Here is a 21,989-nt window from a genome sequence, read left to right as displayed (position 1 = left end):
CAACCAGAACTCTCTGGCTGGGGCAGACCCAGAGGAACTACACAGGGTTACTCCCTACAAAGATCCAGCAACAATAGAGTGATCCCGCTGGGGTCTAATCTTGGAGAGACACCTCCCCAACTTTGAGGACAGCCAGAGGCAATGGTGAAATCAACAGAAGAACTCTGGCAATATGAATAATCAAAGTAGATCAACTCCCCCAAGGATCAATGGGGCAGACACAGCACAAGATCCCATGCACAAACAAATAGCTGAGATGTCAGAAATCGAATTCAGAATCTGGATAGTAAATAAGATCGAATTAGAATTCCAAGCAGTAACCCAAAAAATATCTCAAGAATTCAATGAATTCAAAGACCAAATGACCAAAGATTTTGACACATCGAGACGAGAATTTGCAGCCCTCAAAGATCTGAGAAACACGGTAAAATCCCTCAGTAACAGAATGGAGCAAGCAGAAGAAAGGATTTCTGACATTGAAGACAAAGCTCTCGAATGCTCCCAAACTCTCAAAGAAGAAGAGAAATGGAGGGCAAAAACAGATCACTCTCTTAGAGAGCTCTGGGATAATTAGAAGAAAACTAATATTTGTCTTATAGGGATCCCCAAAAGTGACAAAGTGGCTTCACAAGGCACAGAGTCTCTTCTCCATGAGATTATGAAGGAGAACTTTCCAGACATGCCAAGAGATTCTGAAATTCAGATAGCAGACAGTTTCAGAACTTCAGCACAACTCAACCCAAATAAGACATCCCCAGACACATCATAATCAACTTCACTAAAGTTCATATGAAGGAGAAAATTCTGAAAGCAGCCAGACAAAAGAAAACCATCACCTACAAGGGCAAGAATATTAGAATAACTGCAGATCTCTCTGCTGAAACCTTTCAAGCTAGAAGAGGATGGTCATCGACTTTTAATCTCCTAAAACAAAATAACTTTCAACCCAGGATCCTGTCTCCAGCTAAACTGAGTTTCATTCATGGCGGAGAAATTACATACTTCAATGACAGTGACATGTTGAAGAAATTTGCCATAACTAAACCAGCTCTCCAGGATATTCTCAGACCCATCCTCCACAAAGACCAGCGTAATCCTCCGCCAAAGTAAACCCACCCAGAAAATTCTGATCAAATTCCACTTCCACAGTTAGAAGAACTAGTACTTATATTACTAAACCTCTTCCAAAATATAGAAAAAGAAGGAATATTACACAACACATTCTACGAAGCAAACATCACCTTGATCCCCAAACCAGGGAAAGACCCAACAAGAAAAGAAAATTATAGACCAATATCACTAATGAATATTGATGCTAAAATACTCAATAAGATCCTAACAAACAGAATCCAACAACACATCAAAAAAATTATACACCATGACCAAGTGGGATTTATCCCAGGGTCTCAAGGCTGGTTCAATATATGTAAATCTATAAATGTAATTTAACAGATAAACAAACTAAAAAATAAGGACCATATGATTCTTTCAATTGATGTAGAAAAAGCTTTTGATAATATCCAGCATCCTTCATGATCAGAACACTTAAGAAATTGGTATAGAAGGGACATTTCTTAAACTAATAGAGGCCATCTACAGCAAACCCACAGCCAATATCGTATTGAATGGAGTTAAATTGAAATCATTTCCACTTAGATCAAGAACCAGGCAAGGTTGCCCATTGTCTCCATTGCTCTTTAACATTGTAATGGAAATTTTAGCCATTGCAATTAGGGAAGAAATGGCGATTAAGGGTATCCACATAGGGTCAGAAGAGATCAAATTTTCACTCTTCACAGATGATATGATCGTATATCTGGAGAACACCAGGGATTCTACTACAAAACTTTTAGAAGTGATCAAGGAATACAGCAATGTCTGAGCCTACAAAATCAACACCCATAAATCTGTAGCCTTTATATATACCAACAATAACCAAGCCAAAAAAACACTCAAGGACTCTATTCCTTTCACAGTAGTGCCAAAGAAGATGAAATATTTGGGAGTATACCTAACAAAGGATGTGAAAGATCTCTACAAAGGGAACTATGAAACTTTAAGAAAAGAAATAGCTGAAGATGTTAACAAAGGGAAAAACATACCATGCTCATGGCTGGGAAGAATCAACATTGTTAAAATGTCTATACTACCCAAAGCAATATATAATTTTAATGCAATTCCTATTAAAGCTCCATTGTCATATTTTAAAGATCTTGAAAAACTAATACTTCGTTTTATATGGAATCAGAAAAAACCTTGAATAGCCAAAACATTACTCAGCAATAAAAACACAGCAGGAGGAATCACGCTACCAGACCTGAGACTGTACTATAAATCAATAGTGATCAAAACAGCATGGTACTGGCTCAAAAACAGAGAAGTAGACATCTGGAACAGAATAGAGAACCAACAGATGAATCCAGCCACTTACTGTTATTTGATCTTTGACAGCCAATTAAAAACATTCAGTGGGGAAAAGATTCCCTATTTAACAAATGGTGCTGGGTGAACTGGCTGGCGATCTGTAAAAGACTGAAACTGGACCCACACCCTTCACCATTAACTAAGATAGACTCTCACTGGATAAAAGATTTAAACTTAAGATATGAAACTATAAAAATACTTGAAGAAAGTGCAGGGAAAATTCTTGAAGGAATCGGCCTGGGTGAATACTTTATGAGGAGGACTCCCAGGCAACTGAAGCAGTATCAAAAATACATTCCTGGGATCTGATCAAACTGAAAAGCTTCTGCACAGCCAAGAACATAGTAAGTAAAGCAAGCAAACAGCCCTCAGAATGGGAGAAAATATTTGCAGGTTATACCTCTGATAAAAATCTAATAATCAGAATCCACAGAGAACTCAAACGTATTAGCAAGAAAAGAACATGTGATCCCATCTTAGGGTGGACAAGGGACTTGAAGAGAAAATTCTCTAAAGAAGACAGATGCACGATCTACAAACACATGAAAAAAAGCTCATCATCCCTAATCATCGGAGTAATGCAAATCAAAACTAGTTTGAGATATCACCTAACTCCAGTAAGAGTAGCCCACGTAACAAAATCCCAAAACCAGAGATGTTGGCGTGGATGTGGAGAAAAGGGCACACTTCTACACTGCTGGTGGGAATGTACACTAATACGTTCCTTCTGGAAGGATGTTTGGAGACTACTTAGAGATCTAAAAATAGACCTGCCATTCGATCCTATAATTCCTTTACTAGGTTTATACCCAAAAATCACAATATAACAAAGACATCTGTACCAGAATGTTTATTGCAGCCCAATTCATAATTGCTAAGTCATGGAAGAAGCCCAAGTGCCCACTGACCCACGAATGGACTAGCAAATAGTGGTACATGTATACCATGGAATATTATGCAGCCTTAAAGAAAGATGGAGACTTTACCTCTTTCATGTTTACATGGATGGAGCTGGAACATATTCTTCTTAGCAAAGTATCTCAGGAATGGAAGAAAAAGTATCCAATGTACTCAGCCCTAGTATGAAGCTAAATTATAGCTTTCACATGAAGGCTACAACCCAACTATAGCACAAGACTATGAGGAAAGGGCCAAGGAAAGGGAAGGGAAGGGGGGAGGTTAGGGTGGAGGGAGTGCCTATGTGCCTCCTATGGTGCATCTTAGAATGGGTAGAGGCGAAACTTACTAAAGGCAGAATACAAATGTCTACATACAATAACTAAGAAAATGCCATGAAGGCTACGTTAAACAGTTTGATGAGAATATTTCAATTGTAAATGAAACCAGCACATTGTAACCCTTGATTGCACTAATGTACACAGCTATGATTTAACAATAAAAAAAAAAAATAGGCGGTGCCTGTGGCTCAGTCAGTAGGGCGCCGGCCCCATATACCAAGGGTGGCGGGTTCAAGCCCAGCCCCTGCCAAACTGCAACCAAAAAAATAGCTGGGCGTTGTGATGGGCGCCTGTAGTCCCAGCTGCTTGGGAGGCTGAGGCAAGAGAATAGCTTGAGCCCAGGAGTTGGAGGTTGCTGTGAGCTGTGTGAGGCCACGGCACTCTACCGAGGGCCATAAAGTGAGACTCTGTCTCTACAAAATAAAATAAAATAAAATAAATTAATAATCTGAAAAAAAAAAAAGGAAAGAAAAAGAAAAACACGAGTCCATAGAATTCCATCCCGTGGATATACCTTAATTTATTTATCTGTTCTTTTGTTGATGGACATGTGGGTTGTGTAGAATTTGGGGCTGTTGTGAACAGGGTTGCTGTGACATTCTTTTTTTTTTTTTTTTTTTGTAGTTTTTTGGCTGGGGGTGGGTTTGAACCTGCTGCCTCCAGTATATGGGGCCGGCGCCCTACTCCGTTGAGCCACAGGTGCCACCCTGCTGTGACATTTTTACATGTATCTCTTGGGTGTATGTACACATTTTTGGTAAGTATGTGCCTAAAATTGCTGGGTGCCATGTGGGGATCATTTGTGGGTATGCTCAAGCTGTTTTCTAGAGTGGTTTCAGGGCTTATCCCCTTCCTCACTGGTTATGAATGAGAATTGCGGTTGCCCCACATCCCCATTAGCACTTTGCATTATTTTATTATTCATTTATTTATTTATTTTTGAGACAGAGTCTCACTATGTTGCCCTGGGTAGAGTGCCGTGGCCTCACACAGCTCACAGCAATCTCCAACTCTTGGGCTTAAGCGATTCTCTTGCCTCCGCCTCCCTAGTAGCTGGGAGTACAGGCGCCCGCCTTTGTTTGTTTGTTTGGTCGCAGTTGTCATTGTTGTTTAGCAGGCCCAGGCTGGGCTCGAACCTGCCAGCCTTGGTGTATATGGCCAGTGCCCTACTCACTGAGCTACAGGCCCTGAGCCATTTTGCATTATTTTAACCATTCTGTGAGTGTAAGCAGTATCACACTGTGATTTTAATTTTATTTCTCAGGTGACTAATACTACAGCTTATTCCTTCTCCAACAATATTTTGAACCTGAAAACACTATTTAACAGATTTGAAAATTCATTTCTCTCCCCAAATTGTAGAATTCTTATATGTTTAGGGGTGCTGGTGATTTTTTTCTGCTGGATGGGTTTGAATCTTCCTTGCGGGAAGCCAAGGGATGAAGTAGACAGGTGTTTCTCTGGATGGGTTTGGGGAAACACCTGGGTAGCTGGTCAGAGATGCTGACACTGGGCCCCAGCCCATCACCGGAATCATCTGAGACCCCCTTGGTCCATTCATCTCCTGGAGCTCGTCTTTTTTTCCTGTCACGAATTCCATGACTGCTGGGGCTCCCCTGTCCGTTGAGTCCACTGCGGTGTCTTGGTGCACAAATTGGGGCTCCATAAACACCCACAAAATCCATAGTGACCTCCTTCCTGCCAGTGAGTCTCTTGTCAGGTCCTTCTGAAGAAGCCTGGAAGGGCCTCCACCAGCACAGGGGCTCCCTGCCTGTGCCCCCATGGCCTCCTCTGCTTTTCAGCCCCAGTTTTTCCTAGATGATATGCCTTTGGTCAGAAAAGGGCAAACGCCCATGTCTGTCAGCAGCTCATCCACTCCTGCCCTGTCAGCATTGTACACTCTTTTTTTTTTTTTTTTTTTTACTGTGATTGGTTTTCCTTTTTATTTTATTTTATTTTTAGAGACAGAGTCTCACTTCGTCACCCTTGGTAGAGTGCTGTGGCGTCACAGCTCACAGCAATCTCCAGCTCTTGGGGTTTTTTCTTGTCTCAGCCTCCTGAGTAGCTGGGACTACAGGCACCCCACACAACGCCCAGCTACTTTTTGTTGCAGTTTGGCTGGGGCCGGGCTTGAACCCACTACCCTCGGTATATGGGGCCAGCACCCTACTTACTCACTGAGCCACAGGCACCGCCCAAGATGTTTATCTCTATTCTGGGCTTTGGAACTCAGATTATTTTCTTCTGGCACACCTGCTCTTTTTTTTTTTTTTTTTTTTTTGCAGTTTTGGCCAGGGCCAGGTTGAACCCGCCACCTCCGGTACATGGGGCCGGCACCCTACTCCTAAAGCCGCAGGTGCCACCCTGGTTTTCCTTTTTAAAGACCTTATTTTAGGGTGGTGCCTGTGGCTGAAGGAGTATGGTGCTGGCCCCATATACTGAGGGCGGTGGGTTCAAACCTGGCCCCAGCCAAAGTGCAACCAAAAATAGCCGAGCGTTGTGGCGGGCACCTATAGTCCCAGCTACTCGGGAGGCTGAGCCCCAAGAGCTAGAGGTTGCTGTGAGCTGTGATATCACGGCACTCTACCCAGGGCGACAAAGTGAGACTCTGTCTCAAAAAAAAAAAAAAGATCCTATTTTAGATGGGGATCATGATAAAGCCTTCTCTCTTGGGGTGTGGCTTATCCCCTTCCTCCTCAAGACTAGCAGGGTGATCTGGATTAGGAGAGTTCAGGGTCAGTCCCTTGAGTTGTTTTGTTTTATTTCATTTTTGAGACACAGTCTCACTCTGTCACTCTGAATGCCATGGCTCACAGCAACTTCAAACTCTTGAGCTCAAGCCATCCTCCTGCCTCAGTCTCCCGAGTAGCTGGGACTACAGGCACCCACCACAACAACTGCATAATTTTTCTATTTTTAGTAGAGACGGGGTCTTGCTCTTGCTCGGGCTGGTCTCAAACTCCTGAGCTCAAGCAATCCTCCCACCTCTTCCTCCCAGACTGCTAGAATTACAGGCATGAGCCACTGCTCCCAGCCACCTTGGGTGGTTCTGAGACCCAGCTGTTGCCCACAGGGCAGGGAGGCAGATTCACACACAGCTCTCCTGCAACCAGTGGGAAGGGAGGGTGAGGCATTCTGGGTGGGGCAAATGTGTGAGGCTCCATGAAGGATGAGGCAAGGGGTGGCCTTTAAGGATGGGAACACTCAGCCTGAGTCCTGTCCCAGGGGTTGGCAGCATGAATTGGGGCTGACATCATGGTCCAGTTGAGCAGCACATAAAGACGCACACGCAAGGGTGTAAAGCAATGATCAGGGTTCACTGGAAGAGCCCTGGACAGCTGCCTAGACTAAGTGAGCTTGGGACTGCATAGCTCAAAGGCCAGGGGTGAGAACTTTATATACTGGTGTGGCAGAAATTCTCTCCAAGCTTTGGGACCACAGGGCACGGACAGTGAGAGCAAAATACCAGTTGCTTTAAAATAGGGCAGTAGGCTCAGCACCTGTAGCACAGTGGTTACAGTGTCACACATACACTGAGGCTGGAAGATTCGAACCCGGCCTGCGCCAGCTAAACAACAATGGCAATTGCAACCAAAAAATAGCCGGGTGTTGTGGTGGGCACTTGTAGTCCCAGCTACGTGGGAGGCTGAGGCAAGAGAAAAGCTTAAGCCCAAGAGTTGGAGGTTGCTGTGAGCTGTGATGCAACGGCACTCTAGCAAGGGTGACAAAGTGAGACTCTGTCTCAAAAAAAAAAAAAGAGAGAGAGAGAATTAAAATAGGGCAGCAAATGAATCCGTGGCACACACGTCATTTATACGATTTGGAGGCGGGAGCGCAAAGACGGAAGAGCTAAAAGCAGTTGGGGAAAAACAACACCTTTTTTTTTTTTTTTGTGGGAAGACAGATTAGAGAGGTTTATGCTCTTCTGTGATAACTAATATGAAAGGTTTATCAAAGTTAAAAAAAAAACCTTGACGCTTTCTCTGAAATTGATTTGAAGACTTGGCAGATTTGAGGAATCATTCAGTAATGTTTTATGGGTCGATGCTAATTTGATGCAGCAGACTCGCGTGCTCGGCGCCAATTTACTGCCAAACTAACATTAAGCGAGGACCTATCGTGCAAGGTTTATAGGCAGACAGCTCATAAAGATGCATGCTTGACAAGTATTCTGCTTCTCTTAGGAGGCGGGATATGGAGTGTTTATCAAAAACCACCTAAATCGCCCTTGCCTTTGACTCGTAAACAATTTGAGGACTTCAGGCCTGGATTCCACGCCATATGTCATGTCTCACTACTTGGGGCCTGATACAGGCGAGAGAGTCCTTGTCTCTAAAAGGCACAGTTAAGCTGGGCACGGTGGCTCACACCTGTAATCGCAGCCCTCTGGGAGCCTGAGAGGGTGGATCCCTTGAGCTCATGAATTCCAGACTAGCCTTAGCAAGAATGAGACCCCCCCTCGCTACTGAAAATAGAAAAAATAGGCAGGCATTGTGGCAGGCACCTATTATCCCAGCTACTTGGGAGACTGAGGCAGGAGGATTGTTTGAGCCCAAGAGTTTGAGGTTGCTGTGAGCTATGATGCCACAGCACTCTACCCAGGGCGATGGCGTGAGACTCTGTCTTAAAAAAAAATAAAAAGATAAATTCTTAAAAGCCACAGTTACATCTACGGCCACACCACCCTGAACGTGCCTGATCTCGGAAGCTAAGCAGGGTCTGGCCTGGTTAGTACTTGCATGGAAGACCTCCTGGGAATAGCGGGTGCTGTAGGCTTAAAACAATAAATAAATAAATAAGCCACAGTTAGAGGTAGGAGGAGCCTCATGGGGTATGAGATGCCCTAAAGGTCCCCTTTAGGGGTGTTGCTGTCCTTTATCTGCTGAATAACGTGTGGCCCATGCCATGGGAAAGTAGGGACCTACAGCATAGACTATACCCTGGGAGGGTTTGAACGGCCCCTTCCTAACAGGTTCTCTTGACTCCAAGGCTGCCCTAAAAGGAATCAAAGGCAGAGCCTAAGCAAGGTCTCTGGCCCTGAAGAACTGCATTTCTTGTTGTCATTTTTGTTCCCTGGGCTGCTGTGAGAAGGATCTTCCCAATACAGTGTCAGCGTCTCAGTCAGGTTAAGGAGATCACCCAAGCTTTATTTTGCTTGTCGGAAAGTGTTTGACAATAAAAATGATCAAAACTACCGTCTTCCACTGTGAATTTTTTTTTTTCTTAAAGGACGAGTGGACTTGCTCAGTGTTCTCTCCACACGCAGGTTCCTCCCCCCCGCCCCATCCTGGTGTTAATGATCTGGGCCTAAATGAAGAAGGCGGCTGGTGGGGGTGACAGGCTCAGACCCGCTGTCAGCACGGAGCCAGCCTCGTGGGTTTCTGCAAGGGGAAATTTGATCTCTGCCAAATGTCAAGGCGTTTTTGAAATCTGTGTTATGATATCAGTTCGTTGCCAGCGTTGGGGCTTCATCTGGATTTCATAAATATTGTATGGGGCTTCCTCAGCGCCACCTCAGCCAGCCTGAGAACACACCAGCCGCCCTCTCCCTGTGCCCCTACCCACCCCTCTTAGCAATTGCAATCTATTGCTGAGTTGTCCCCGAAAAGCCAATTGGTGATATTTCAATCACAATGTTCTTGTAACAAATTCCATTCAAATTCCCTTGGAAAGGGAGTTAAGGCTTCACGCGGCTGCCAGGAGAATGATATGCTAAATGTAGCTTCCTGGGGCCCTGGCAGCCAGCCAGGCCTTTGTAATTTATAGCTTTCCTTTGTGGTTCTCCAAGTGACCTTGGAACCTCCATGCTGGTGGATTTCTTAGGTTCCCACCTTGTCCTGCATCCCCTGCGACAGCGCTCCAGGGGAGAGGGTGTGAGCAGGTGCGCACCCCAGAGCATGCAGCGGGTGATGAGGAGATTGCTTGTTGCCGCCGACCTTTCCTCTAAAATTGCTGTCAGCCGAGAAATAGTCAAATATTGTATTGAAAGATGGCTTGCAGGTGACAGGAGCTTGTCTCTCAGCCCCAGCATGCAGCAGGTAATCCTGCAAAAGGAGGGGATGAACAACTGTGCAATTACATTCATCAGCTATTTGGGATCAAGGAATAAACAAAATGGCCCAAACTGCTGCTGTTACAGATTCTAGCAGGGGAGTGGCGCGTAGGAAAGATTAATGTACAATTAAAACTCCTGTACAGGCAAATTATAGGGTGACAGCTATCTAATGCAAACACTGCAGACATGTAATTAAAAGGAGTTACCGCGCTCTTCTCGAGGGTGAATTTGCTGAGGGAAGTGCCAGGGACCCTAAGGGCGGGACAAGCTGGGGGCCGGCCTGGGACTGGGGGGTGGTACGGAGGAGGCATCCGTGTGGGGGGCAGCGGGGTGCGGTGGGAGCTACACTCCTCTTCTATGGAACCTGCCTCCCCAGGCCTGCCCGCTGTCCTTCTAAGCTTCCAGTCCTTCATGGAGCTGTCTGGGTCTCCCCCCAGGCCCCTCACCTTTGGCTCTGTGGCAATGAGAGCCCACGGATGTCTTTTTAAAATGTTTTTAATTTCTTCTGCTTTGTCAGCTTTCTAAGGAATATGTTACATTATGTGGAAATTGGATGCTAACAAGATTTGTATGAATAAATTAGACTCTTAACTTTTTACGTTATTACGAAATTGAAATGGACTCTAATGACAGTCAGAATTAATGTTCTGTTTCAAATAAATGCCGGAGATGTGACGAATTTTCGGCACACTCTCCTCTTGCATCTCCAGCTCTTACTATGTTGCCTTGCCTAAGAAGGCGCTGCCCCCTCCTTGCAGAGAGGCGGCCCTCTGCCTCCACCTTCACAAGACCTAAAAATTCCCTGCAGAAATGCCTTCACAAAAGCAAAAAGAAGAAAATACAAATCTTACCACCCAGAGCACCCTCCTGGATCTTGTGTTCCCCACATTGTCTCCGAGCAAAGGTGTCTTTTTTTTTTTTTTGCAGTTTTTTGCCGGGGCTGAGTTTGAACCCGCCACCTCCGGCATATGGGGCCGGTACCCTACCCCTCTGAGCCACAGGCACCACCCTAGAGGTGTCTTATGGTTATGTCACTTTATATACTAAACTCGTAAGTCCTATTCATTTTATAAAAATGCAGGAATCTTTATGCCTATCGCACATAACCTGTTTAATCACTTTATATATCATGAACGCCTTTCCACGAGGATGTACCTGCCTCTATCCTGCTTTTGACACCCGCACGGCTTCCTTCGCATGAAATTTATCATAATTTATAGGACCGGTTCCCTGTTGGACATTTTGGTGGTTTTCATTTTTGTTTTCCAATTTGAAAGGATGTTGAAGGGAATGTTCTTGCTGTATACATTTGCGTCACTTCAGGATAAATTCCTAGAAGTGGAATGATTGCCTCCAAGGGTAGGCACGGTTTTAAGGCTTTTAATATTTCCTGACAAATCACCTTCTAGAAAGACCCATTGGTGCATGAACGTGCCTATTTTTTCTCATAATCATACCAGTATCTGGGGATCTTCAGTTTTCAAAAATCTTTGTCAATTTGATAGGTTAAAGAAGGGCACGATTATGGCTTTTTAAACATAAGTTTCATTTTTATCAAAGTAACACATACATATATATGATTTAAAAAGGCATAAATAATAAAAGGCTTATAACAGATGCAGCAGGCCTCTGCACCATCCCTCCCCGCTTCTCCTGGGCCTGCTTCCTGAAGGCAGCATGCATTACAGCACAACCTCCATATTTCTAAATAATGCGCACACACGGTGGGTGTCAAATGGCCAGCCAGTTGTACCAGCATCATTTATTGAGCACTCAGTCTTTGATTGCTGGTTTTTATTTTTGTTTTGGAAGACAGAGTCTCACTCCTGAGTAGAGTGCTGTGGTGTTGTTGTAGCTCACAGCAACCTCAAACTCTTAGGCTCAAGCGATCCTCCTGCCTCAGCCTCCTGAGAAGCTGGGACAACAGGTGCCCATCACAACACCCCGCTAATTTTTCGTTTTTAGTAGAGATGGAGTTTTGCTGTTGCTCAGGCTGGTCTCAAATTCCTGAGCTCAGGCTATCCACCTGACTTGGCCTTCCAGAGTGCTGGGATTACAGGTGTGAGCCACGGCTCCCAGCTGCTCGCTGATTTTGAAATGCCAGCTTTATCATTTGCTTAATTCTTCTATTTACTCAGGTCCCTTCTGTTCTAGTCTGTCTTTTCTATTAGAGGACCAGAATCCACTATGTTAATTATTGTAGCTTATGCACATGTTTTTTAAATATCCTAGCTGGCAAATTTTATCTCATTATTATTCATGTGGGATATCACCTTATTATTATTTTTGGGACAGAGTCTTACACTGTCGCCCTGGGGAGAGTGCCATGGCATGATAGCTCACAGCAACCTCAAACTCTTGGGCTCAAGTGATCCTCTTGCATCAACCTCCCCGGTAGCTAAAACTATAGAAACCTGCCATGATGACCCACTAATTTTTCTATTTTTGGTAGAGAATGGGGTCTTGCTCTTGCTCAGGCTGGTCTTGAACTCCTGAGCTCAAGTGATCCTCCTGCCTTGGCCTCCCAGAGTGCGAGGCTAACAGGTGTGAGCCACCACACCCGACCACATTTTTATTCTTTTAAGTGCCTTTTGAGCATAGAGAGTCAGGTTCAAATAACATGCAATAGAGATTCGTATTGGGGTAGTTTTTCAGTTATAGATACAATTTAGGATAAGTTACGGATAAATCAACTTCTTTGCCATATTTATCATGTACTACTGTATCAAGTGTTCTGGTCAGAGCCATTTAGTCAACAAACATTTTTTGAGAACCTAGTGTGTGGCAGGTGCTGTTCTAGGCATTGGGGGGGTTACATCAGAAAACAAAGCAGAAGGGCCCCATCTCTGTGGCGCCCATATTCTAGCAAGGGGAGCAGACAGTGCACGTGGAAGATACTTAGTACTTAGTAAAAGAGTAATGTTGAGGTTGAGGGCTGTGAGGGCCTGGGCCATATGGTGGTCTACGCTGGTGGCTCTCAGCCTGGGACGAACGTATGCCTCACCACCACCACCACCCCCCCCCCAGTGGGGCTTGGCAATATCTGGAGACATGTTTGATTGTCATGGCAGGGGGCTGGGGGTGTGTGGCTGCTCCTGGCACGTGGCAGATACAGGCCATGGATGTAGCTAAATGGCCTACAATGCACAGGACACTCCCCACAGCAAAGGCCTGTCTAGCCCCACATATTCCCAGTGGTGAGGTTGAGAAAGCCTAATCTAGGGGAAGATGGCTCCCGGCCGAGGGGGGTAGTGAAAGTCTTCACGTGGGAATGAGGAGCAGCAGAGAAGTGGGGAGTAGGGAGAAGGCCTCACCTCCATGTGAGGCCACATGGAGCAGGGGGCCAGGGCAGAGGCTCTGGTCCTCCTGAGGCAGGGTAAAGGGTACGGAATTTGGTGTCGTCCCTGAGTGAGATGGGGAGCAAATGTGGAGCTTTGAAGAGACAGATGCCAGCGTTGAAGTGATGGTTTGAGAGGATTACTCTTTTACTGCCGCCATGAGGAGGGCTGAAGAGGGCTGGCAGTGCGTGATGACCGCAGTGGAGGTGAGTGGACGGCGTCCAGATATTTGAAGGCAGAGCCAGTGAGATTTCCTGGTGGATTAGATGGGGGGTGAGTAACAGACAGTAATTTTTTTCAACCAATGTGCCTCGAATATTTTTAAAGATCATCAATTAAATTATTTTCGAAAGCAGTTCAAAGTACTATATTATTTTTTTTACTCTTTTTCTTGATCTGGTGTTATATACCTAAGAGCGGAATTGCTGGGCATTTCAGAAATCTGTGCTTCGCAGATTTTTGAGCAGCTGCCCAACTGTTTTCTGAAGTAGCTGCATCATTTTACATTCCCACCAGCCATGTACGGAAGTTCTAATTTCTTCTTCTTTTCAGTAATACTTGTAACTGTCTAGCCGTTTGATTTTTTTTTTTTTGAGGCAGAGTCTCACTTTGTCGCCCTGGGTAGAGTGCTGTGGCGTCACAGCTCATAGCAACCTCCAACTCGGGCTCAAGAGATCCTCTTGCCTCTGTTTTTCTATTTTTAGTAGAGACGGAGGTCTGGCTTTTGCTCAGGTTGGTCTCAAACTTGTGAGTTCAAGCAATCCACCCACCTAGGCCTCCCAAGAGTGCTAGGATGATAGGTGTGAGCCACCGTGCCCGGCCTATCTAGCCCTTTGATTATAGTTCTCCTAGTGGGTATGAAGTAAGTAGTACATCGTCTTAGTTTTGTTTTGCATTTCTCTAATGACTAATGTTGACTGTCTTTTCATGTGTTCATTGGTCATTTGAGTGTCTTTGGAGATTATATTCAAATCCTTTGCCAATAAATTAATTGGGTTGTCTATTTTTTTAAAAATTGAGTTGCAAGAGTTCTTTCTATATCCTGAGTACAAGTTCCTTATTAGATATATGATTTACAAATATTTTATCCCATTCTGTAGGTTGTCTTATCATTTTCTCCATGGTCTCCTTTGCAACACAAAAGGTCTTAATTCTGATGAAGTCTAATTTCTTTCTTTCTTTCCTTCTTTCTATCTTTCTTTTCTTTCTTTTTTTTGTTTGTATTTTTTTATTTCTTCAAATTAATATGAGAGTACAATTTTTAGGCTACATTGTTTTCTTTCTTTCTCTCTTTTCTTTTTCTTTCTCTTTTCTTTCTCACTTGTGTTTTTGGTATCGTGTCTGACCTATGAAGATTCACCTCTTTCTGCTCTTTATTTGTGTTTCCTATTTAATTTTCATTTCTAATTGAATTGGTTAGTGTTCCCAGGACAAGGTTAAGTAGTTGTGGGCTTCCTTTGTTCTATTGCTAACTTTAATATTTCACCGTTAATCATGATTGTGTCTATGGGATGAGATTTTTTAAAACTTTTTTTGTTCGTATGTTTTAAGACAGAGTTTCACTATGTCACCCTTGGTAGAGTGCCTTGGCGTCACAGCTCACAGCAATCTCCAACTCTTGGGCTTAGTGATTTTCTTGCTTCAGCCTCCCAAGTAGCTGGGACTACAGGTGCCTGCCACAATGCCTGGCTATTTTTTTGTTGCAGTTGTCATTGTTGTTTAGCTGGCCTGGACTGGGTTCAAACCTGCCAGCCTCGCTGCATGTGTCTGGCATTGAACCACTATGCTATGGGTGCTGGGCTGAGATTTTTTAAACTTTTAAGAAAGAATCCTCTATTACTAGCATTCATAAATAATTGAGGACTTCCCCCTCCCAAGATGTATTTAATCTATCTATGGAGATTTGATCTATTGATGCAATACATTATATTAATAGATAGTCTAATATTGAGCCACCATAATGAATTTCTGAATTAAATCTTAATTTGTTAGTATACATACTAATTTGATTATACCGGTTGTTCAATAGCCATAGGGTTCATAATTTCCTTGTCACTCTTTGAACTCATGAATTATTTAGACTCGGACATTTCAAGGAGAGTTTTTTCTTTTCTGCTTTTGTAAAAATCAGTTTCTGAATTTTATTGCATTGTAGCCAGAGGCTGTGCTTTGTTGCTATTGATTATTTGATTTTAGTGAAGAATTGCTTGGTGTCCTGGTTAGTGTATGGTTATTTTCAAACTCCATTATGTTTGGGAATAATACATGTCCTCTAACTGTTGGGTGCAGAATTCCGTACGCATCTGTATGTATATACATTCTTAGATCAGTCTTAATTATATTATCTGTGTCTTCTATAGTCTTAACTTTTTTGGCTGCTTAATTTATCAACATCAGAGTGAGATGTGTTGAAATCTATCGATATGGTTATGGATGTGTTGATTTTCTTTGAAATTTTATCAATTTTTCTCTATGTTTTTGTAAAGCAATGTTATTTAGTACATATAGGTTCAAGACAGTTATGTCTTCCTAGTGAATTATTTCCCTTTTTCCTTGTGTAATAACTTTTAAAATCCCTATCAGTGCTTTTTTTTGGTTTGTTTTAAATTCTATTTGCCTTCTATTAATACTGTATTGACTGTATTGATACAGTCACAGTATTAATACTGTATTTATATTAATAAAAACAACTGTGTCTTGGTAATATGGTGGTCTTCTCTTTCATCATTTCTGCATCATCATGTTTTGGGAGTGTCTCTCACAGCAAGTTTAATCTGTTTTCATTTTGCTATGTTATTTCGTGTTTCCTACTTACCTTGGTTTTTCGTTGTTTCTTTTTTAAATCTATCTTGCTTTCCAAAGGATTGATTGTATATACTTTCTTTCTCCTTCTACTGGTTTGAGCGTTAGATAGTTTTTTTTTCCAGTTATTACTTTTACATTATTAATACACACACTTGGTTTAACATGGTTCAAGTTGAATAAAACTACCTACCTTCCTTCAACACAATGCAATGATCTTAGAACACATTTATAAAAAATTTGTGATCTTAGAAACCTTTAATTCTAATCATATTCCCAACTCATATCTTTTGTTAAACTTGAGTGCCATAGTGCTTTAGTGTTTATAACTTTTCCAATAAAAAAAATTACTGTTGATTATTTCGATTTATAGCTGTTTACCAATGTCTTTGTTCACTCTTGGTTACTGCATCTTACTCTTTCTTTCTGGGTTCCATTTCCAACTTCCTCACATACCCTCTCATAGTTCTTTTAGGAAAGGTTTGTGTAAACTCTCTTGGCCCTTGTTCATTTATTATTTTGCTCTTAATAGTTGAGCTGGGTATAGAATGGAAACTTGTGTTTTCCATCAATGCATTCTGGGTGATAACATCAGAGCCTTCTCCTGGATCACTGCATCTCCTATCTGTTCTTAACCACCAGTAACCTGTTTTTAATATCAATTGCTATGCTTTTCATTTCTAGTAATTCTATGGAAAAATCTCAAATCTATGTACTTGTTTGTGAAGTTTGCCATCATTTCATCATTGTGTTTACCTTTTCTTTTACTCACTTCATTCAAAACATAAATGTTAGCAGATAATAAATCAGTGAACACAAATTAGGTTTTTCCCTGATCTCAAGGTTCCAGCCTTTCTGCTTGATTGCAAATAATAAATAAATAAATGCAAATAATCAATCAATAAATCAATCAATGAACACAAATCAGGTTTTTCCCTGATCTCAGGTTCTGGACTTTCTGCTGATTTTTCCTCATGGTCAATCATTTCCTTCAGTGGATTATAATTTCTATATCATATTCTAGGGGAACCGGAAGTTATGCAAACTCATTTAATATATATTTTTTTTTAATGGTAGCCCTATTCTTCCTGGGTTGTAAATGTGTTGCTTAGAGCATTTCAAAAATTGTTTCTGCTGGGGGTCTGCATGAATGCATCGTTGTGGGACCTATTTTCCCCATTATTTCTGTTATGTGGGTGTATATAGCAGCACCACATAGGTAGTGTAAATTTGGACTCCACAACTAGAGTAGAGACTTGGGGTTTCCTTTCCATCTAGAAGATTTTCTCCTTCCCTAGGACTTTGTGTATTTTCCCTCTGATGGGGGCTGAGGTTTCCAGGCTTCCATTTACTGAGGTAGAGCCTCTTAAAGCCCTGACTCTGTGTAAGAAGATGGTTTCAGTTCCTCTTCTTATGAGGCCCAGGCTGAGTCTCCTGTGGGCACCAAAGCCCCAGGTCCTGCCTGTGGGGTCTGACACCTGTTGTTTAGGGTCTTGGGGGCACTAACAGCTCGCTGCTCCGATTACTCCTCTTTTCACTGTTTGCACCTGAGGATTTCCTAACCTTCCCCTCAAGCTCCACTGTACATGTATTTTACGTTACATTTTATCCAGCATTGCTATACACTGGGAGCTGGGCATGGTGATGGTGGTGCCAGGTCTGCCTGCCCTGGTCTTTTATTTAGGATTTTTGCATCTATAGTGACAAGCAAGATTTCGTCTGTGATTTTATTTTTGTTTCATCTTTAGCAGGTTTTGCTACCAGGGTTATGCGTTGTTCATAAAATTAATTGGGAGGTTTTTTCCTTGTTCTTCATTCTCTAGAACATTTTTAAATAGCACAGAAAATTTCTGTTCCTCAGAGGTTTGAAATTGTCTGAGGATACTGCCTTCGGGGATGGGTGATTGTTTTCCACACTTATTTTCCATTCAGCTTTTCAACTTCTCAAATCAGTTTCTATCACCTTTGCTTCCCTAGCCTATTATACGTTTAATCAAGATTTTAAAATGTATTAGCGTAGTATTCTATGTACTACACTTATATTTTAATTTTTTTTGCATCTCTGCTCATATATTTTTCTTGTTAATGTTTTTTTCTCTCTCTTTTCTTGATTAAACTTTACCATAAATTTGTCTATTTTCTTGACTTTTGCTAAGAAACAACTATTAAATTTATTTGTTTATCCTACTGTTGAACTCTTTGAAAAATATGACTTCCTCCTGTTGTCTTTAATATCTTGTTAAGGTTTGTTTTCTTGCCCTTTTTCTAATATCTTAAAGTTGAATGTCCAGGTCATTTATGATCGTTTTTCTTTAAGAATAAAATACTTAAACTAATAAAGTTTCCTCTGAGTACAGTTTTGGCCATGTTCCATACATTTTGGTATGCATAAATGGTCATTATCATAATTTTTCAGAGTCGCTATTTTTATTTCCTCTTTGATACAAGACAGATATTCAGCAGAGTACTTTAAAGCTTTTTATTATTATTATTATTTTTGTTATTAGTTTCTAGTTAGGTGGTAATGTATCCCATACATTTTTAAAAAACTACCATATTTTCATGACATCTAAAAGCTCCTGATCGTAATACACACCATTAATTTTTATACCACTAAGAAAGAAAAAAAAAAATGTTGCCAGTTAAACTGTTAACATCTCATCAATTATAAGAAACATCCTGGGTTGGGAGATGATGTGAAAAAATATAGTACATCTTAGAATGTCTGAAATATAAAGTTTATTTGTCCATAAATTTAAGTGTATTGTGGTCAGAGAATATGATTGTATTCTATATATTGTATTAGTTCCTTGTAACATGGTCAATGGTGTGTGGTCAGTTATTATAAATATTTTAAAAGTGCTTGAAATACATTTATCTATTTCTACTATATTTACAGGGTATCACTATTTACCTTTTATAATGTATCTTTTCTATTTGCTGGTTATAGGTATTTGTATACCTTCTATACATTATATACTTTACATACAGATATCACAAGGGGCCTGTATCCATGTTTTTCAGCCTGTTTAATCTCACGGCACACTTGAACCTATGGTTAAACTTCCATGGCACACTTAAATTATGTTGATCTGAAAAAAAGAGTAAAAAGAATATACTTACTGTGCTTTGAACTTCTTTTGAAAATAATTTAATTCATGATCTTTAAAATTTTTTGAGGCACACCTGTGATCCTCTCACAGCACACAGGCTGAAAATCACTGGCACATATAAAATCTGTGTTGAAATTGTGTTTTTCAAATCTTCTATATCCTTGATACTATTTTTTATCACTTGACCTTTCCTTTTTGGGGAGAACTGCTAACATCATCTACTCTGAGGGAGGATTTATTTATCTATTTATTATTATTTTTTTAGAGGCAGAGTCTCACTTTGTCACCCTTGGTAGAGTGCTGTGGCATCATAGCTCACAGCAACCTCCAGCTCTTGAGCTTAGGCAATTCTCTTCCCTCAGCCGCCCAAGTAGCTGGGACTACGGGCACCCACCACAATGCCTGGCTATTTTTTTTTATTGTTGCAGTTTGGCTGGGGCCAGGTTGGAACCGGCCACCCTCGGTATATGGGGCTGGCGCCCTACTCACTGAGCCACAGGTGCTGCCTGAGGGTAGATTTGTTTTTCCTGGTGATCACCACTTTTTGCTTTATGTATTTTGAAGCTCTGTTGTTAGCTGCCTAGAATTTCATAATTGTTATATCTTTTTTAAGATTTTTTTTTTTTTTGAGACAGAGTCTTACCCTGTCACCCTCAGTAGAGTGCTGTGGCATCAAAGCTCAGAGCAACCTCAAACTCCTGGGCTTAAGCCATTCTCTCACCTCAGCCTCCTGAGTAGCTGGGACTATAGGCACCCCCACAATGCTGGGCCATCTCTTTGTTGCAGCTTTTCTTGTTGTTCAGCCGGCCCGGGCCAGGTTTGAACCCACCAGCCTGGGTGTATGTGGCCAGCTCCCTACCCACTGAGCTGTGGGTACTGTCTATTTAGATTGTTCTTTTTCTTCTTGTATGGCAACACTCCTTACCCCATTAATGCTTTGGGGGGTTTTTTTGGCCTTGAATTCAATTTTATCTGATGATGATACTATCACAGTGTCAGCTTTCCTTTGGATGGTACTTCCTGGTGTTCCACTTTCATCTACTTATTTCCAGCCTTTCCACGTTGCTTTTCCAAGGATGTCTACCCATCTAGGTGCGTGGCAAGCATGGCAAGCTATACCCTAGATCTGCATTTTTAAGCACCTGTTTCAGAGACAGCAGAGAACATAAGGAAGGGTGAGGGACAGGGAGCCAGGATGCCAGGTCTGAATCCTGGCACACATTCCTCAACCTCTTGGAGCTTTAGTCACCCCATCTATAAAATGTGACACAAGTACCCACCTCATGGACTCATTTTGACGATTAAGCAAGCCAAGACGTGTAAAATGCTTAGACCATGGCTATATCTCACACAATCAGAAAGTGTTAGAGGGGTTTAATCACTGAATATTTGTCATCACTAATATTTTGGGTTTGCTTCTATTACCTTATTTGTGGTTTCTCTTCAACAATTTCTTTTCTTGTACTCAGTCCAATTGATACAATTTTATTTCTTTTTTAATTGCTGATTTGAGAACTCTAGATTTTTTTTTGTACCATTATTTTTGGCACCCATAAAATGTTAACATTCATATTTAACTATACATTTTTTAGCAAGGCTAAAGTTATTATCTCTGTCATCTTGCGAAATAAGCAAGGACTTTCACACACCATGCTGAATGCTCTCTCCTGTCTTCCTTAGTGTGATAGTTGAGAATTTTTTCTACCTTAATACAAAAAAAGTATTACTAATACATACAGCCAATAGTCAGTTAAATTTACTAATAAATTATACCAATGTTCGTTTTATTTTAAAATCTCATTCTTGCTGGACTTGGTGGCTCATGCCTGTAATCCTAGCCCTGTAGGAGGCTGAGGAGGGTGAATTGCTTGAGCTCAGGAGTTCAAGAACAGCCTGAGCGAAAGCAAGACCCCCATCTCTACTAAAAATAGCCAGTCATTGTGGCGGGTACTTGCAGTCTCAGCTGCTTGAAAGGGTCAGGCAAGAAAATGACTTGAGCCTAACAGTTTGAGGCTGCTGTAAGCTATGATGCCACAGCATTCTACCTGGGACACAGAATGAGACTCTGTCTCAAAAAAAATGAAATTAATTAATTAATTAATACTCATTCTTTATTTTCGCATTCATTTTCTTCATGCCAAATGTATCCTTTATTGGTGCACCAGGTTTTATTCCTCAGATCCTTAATATTCTCACCTAATTTTGCTTGTGTAACTTACTCATTTAAAAGTTGTTGGGATCTTGATGCTGGGGGATTTGTTAAATCTCCTTCTTTCAATCTAAGGATTTGCTTTATAGATTTTGAAGCTGTGTTGTGAGAGGCAAGGGTGTCAGTCCATGGTAGGTTACTCCACAGGCTGACCCCTGGCACCTCACTGAAGCCTTCATGTCAGGGGACAGGGATAGGGTCGGGAGATGGAGTGGGTCTGTATAAAGGAGAGGAGGGCATTGTAACCTGGCTTATTGTACCCTCAGTGAATCCCCAACAATAAAGAAAAAAAAAAAGGAGAGGAGGGCAGTCCACGGATTGGGACTGTGAGAGTGGTGGTTCCCAGAAAGGGTAGTCCCTTCTGCAGAGGGACTGATTTTTGCACTCAGAGCAAATCTAGGAGTTACTTTCTTCATTGACTGCCAGCTGGGGCCAGAAGAAAAGTTACTGTTCTGTTGTTTCCCAGGAACACCTGCCTTAAAGCGTTCCAGGAGTTGGGTGGAAGTTTGCTGTGATCATGCAGTTTGGTTTCCCACCAGCTGTCTCCCAACATGGCTGCACTCTTGTCAGGGCCATGAAGATTTCTCTCCCGCATGTGGACGTCAGGGCTGAGCCCTAGGCTGTGCTTTCTTTGCTTTCTGTCTGCCCCATGGCTTACAGGAGCTCCTCGCTAGGGCCAACTGGTGGTGGCACCCTGCCTGGCTTTCCTCTGTTGATACAGGCCCCATCCCTCACCCCATTTTTATATTTATTTGCTCCCATCAATGGGAATTTTGGAGAGAAATGGATTAAACAAATGGTACTTGTTGC

General features: G+C 42.0%; 1 protein-coding gene and 1 pseudogene across 1 annotated transcript in view; both read left to right on the top strand.

Annotated features, from left to right (window-relative positions):
- CHST8 (carbohydrate sulfotransferase 8) overlaps window positions 1-21,989 on the top strand; it is a 131,587-nt gene that overhangs the window by 10,146 nt on the left and 99,452 nt on the right. The window lies entirely within an intron of this gene.
- Window positions 8,330-8,438, top strand: LOC128597955 (uncharacterized; annotated as a pseudogene).

The sequence above is a fragment of the Nycticebus coucang genome, chromosome 10, assembly GCF_027406575.1.
Source record: "Nycticebus coucang isolate mNycCou1 chromosome 10, mNycCou1.pri, whole genome shotgun sequence".
Taxonomy (NCBI): domain Eukaryota; kingdom Metazoa; phylum Chordata; class Mammalia; order Primates; family Lorisidae; genus Nycticebus; species Nycticebus coucang.
The sequence above is the reverse complement of the archived record's forward strand: the minus strand, read 5'-3'. Positions and strand labels throughout refer to the sequence as shown.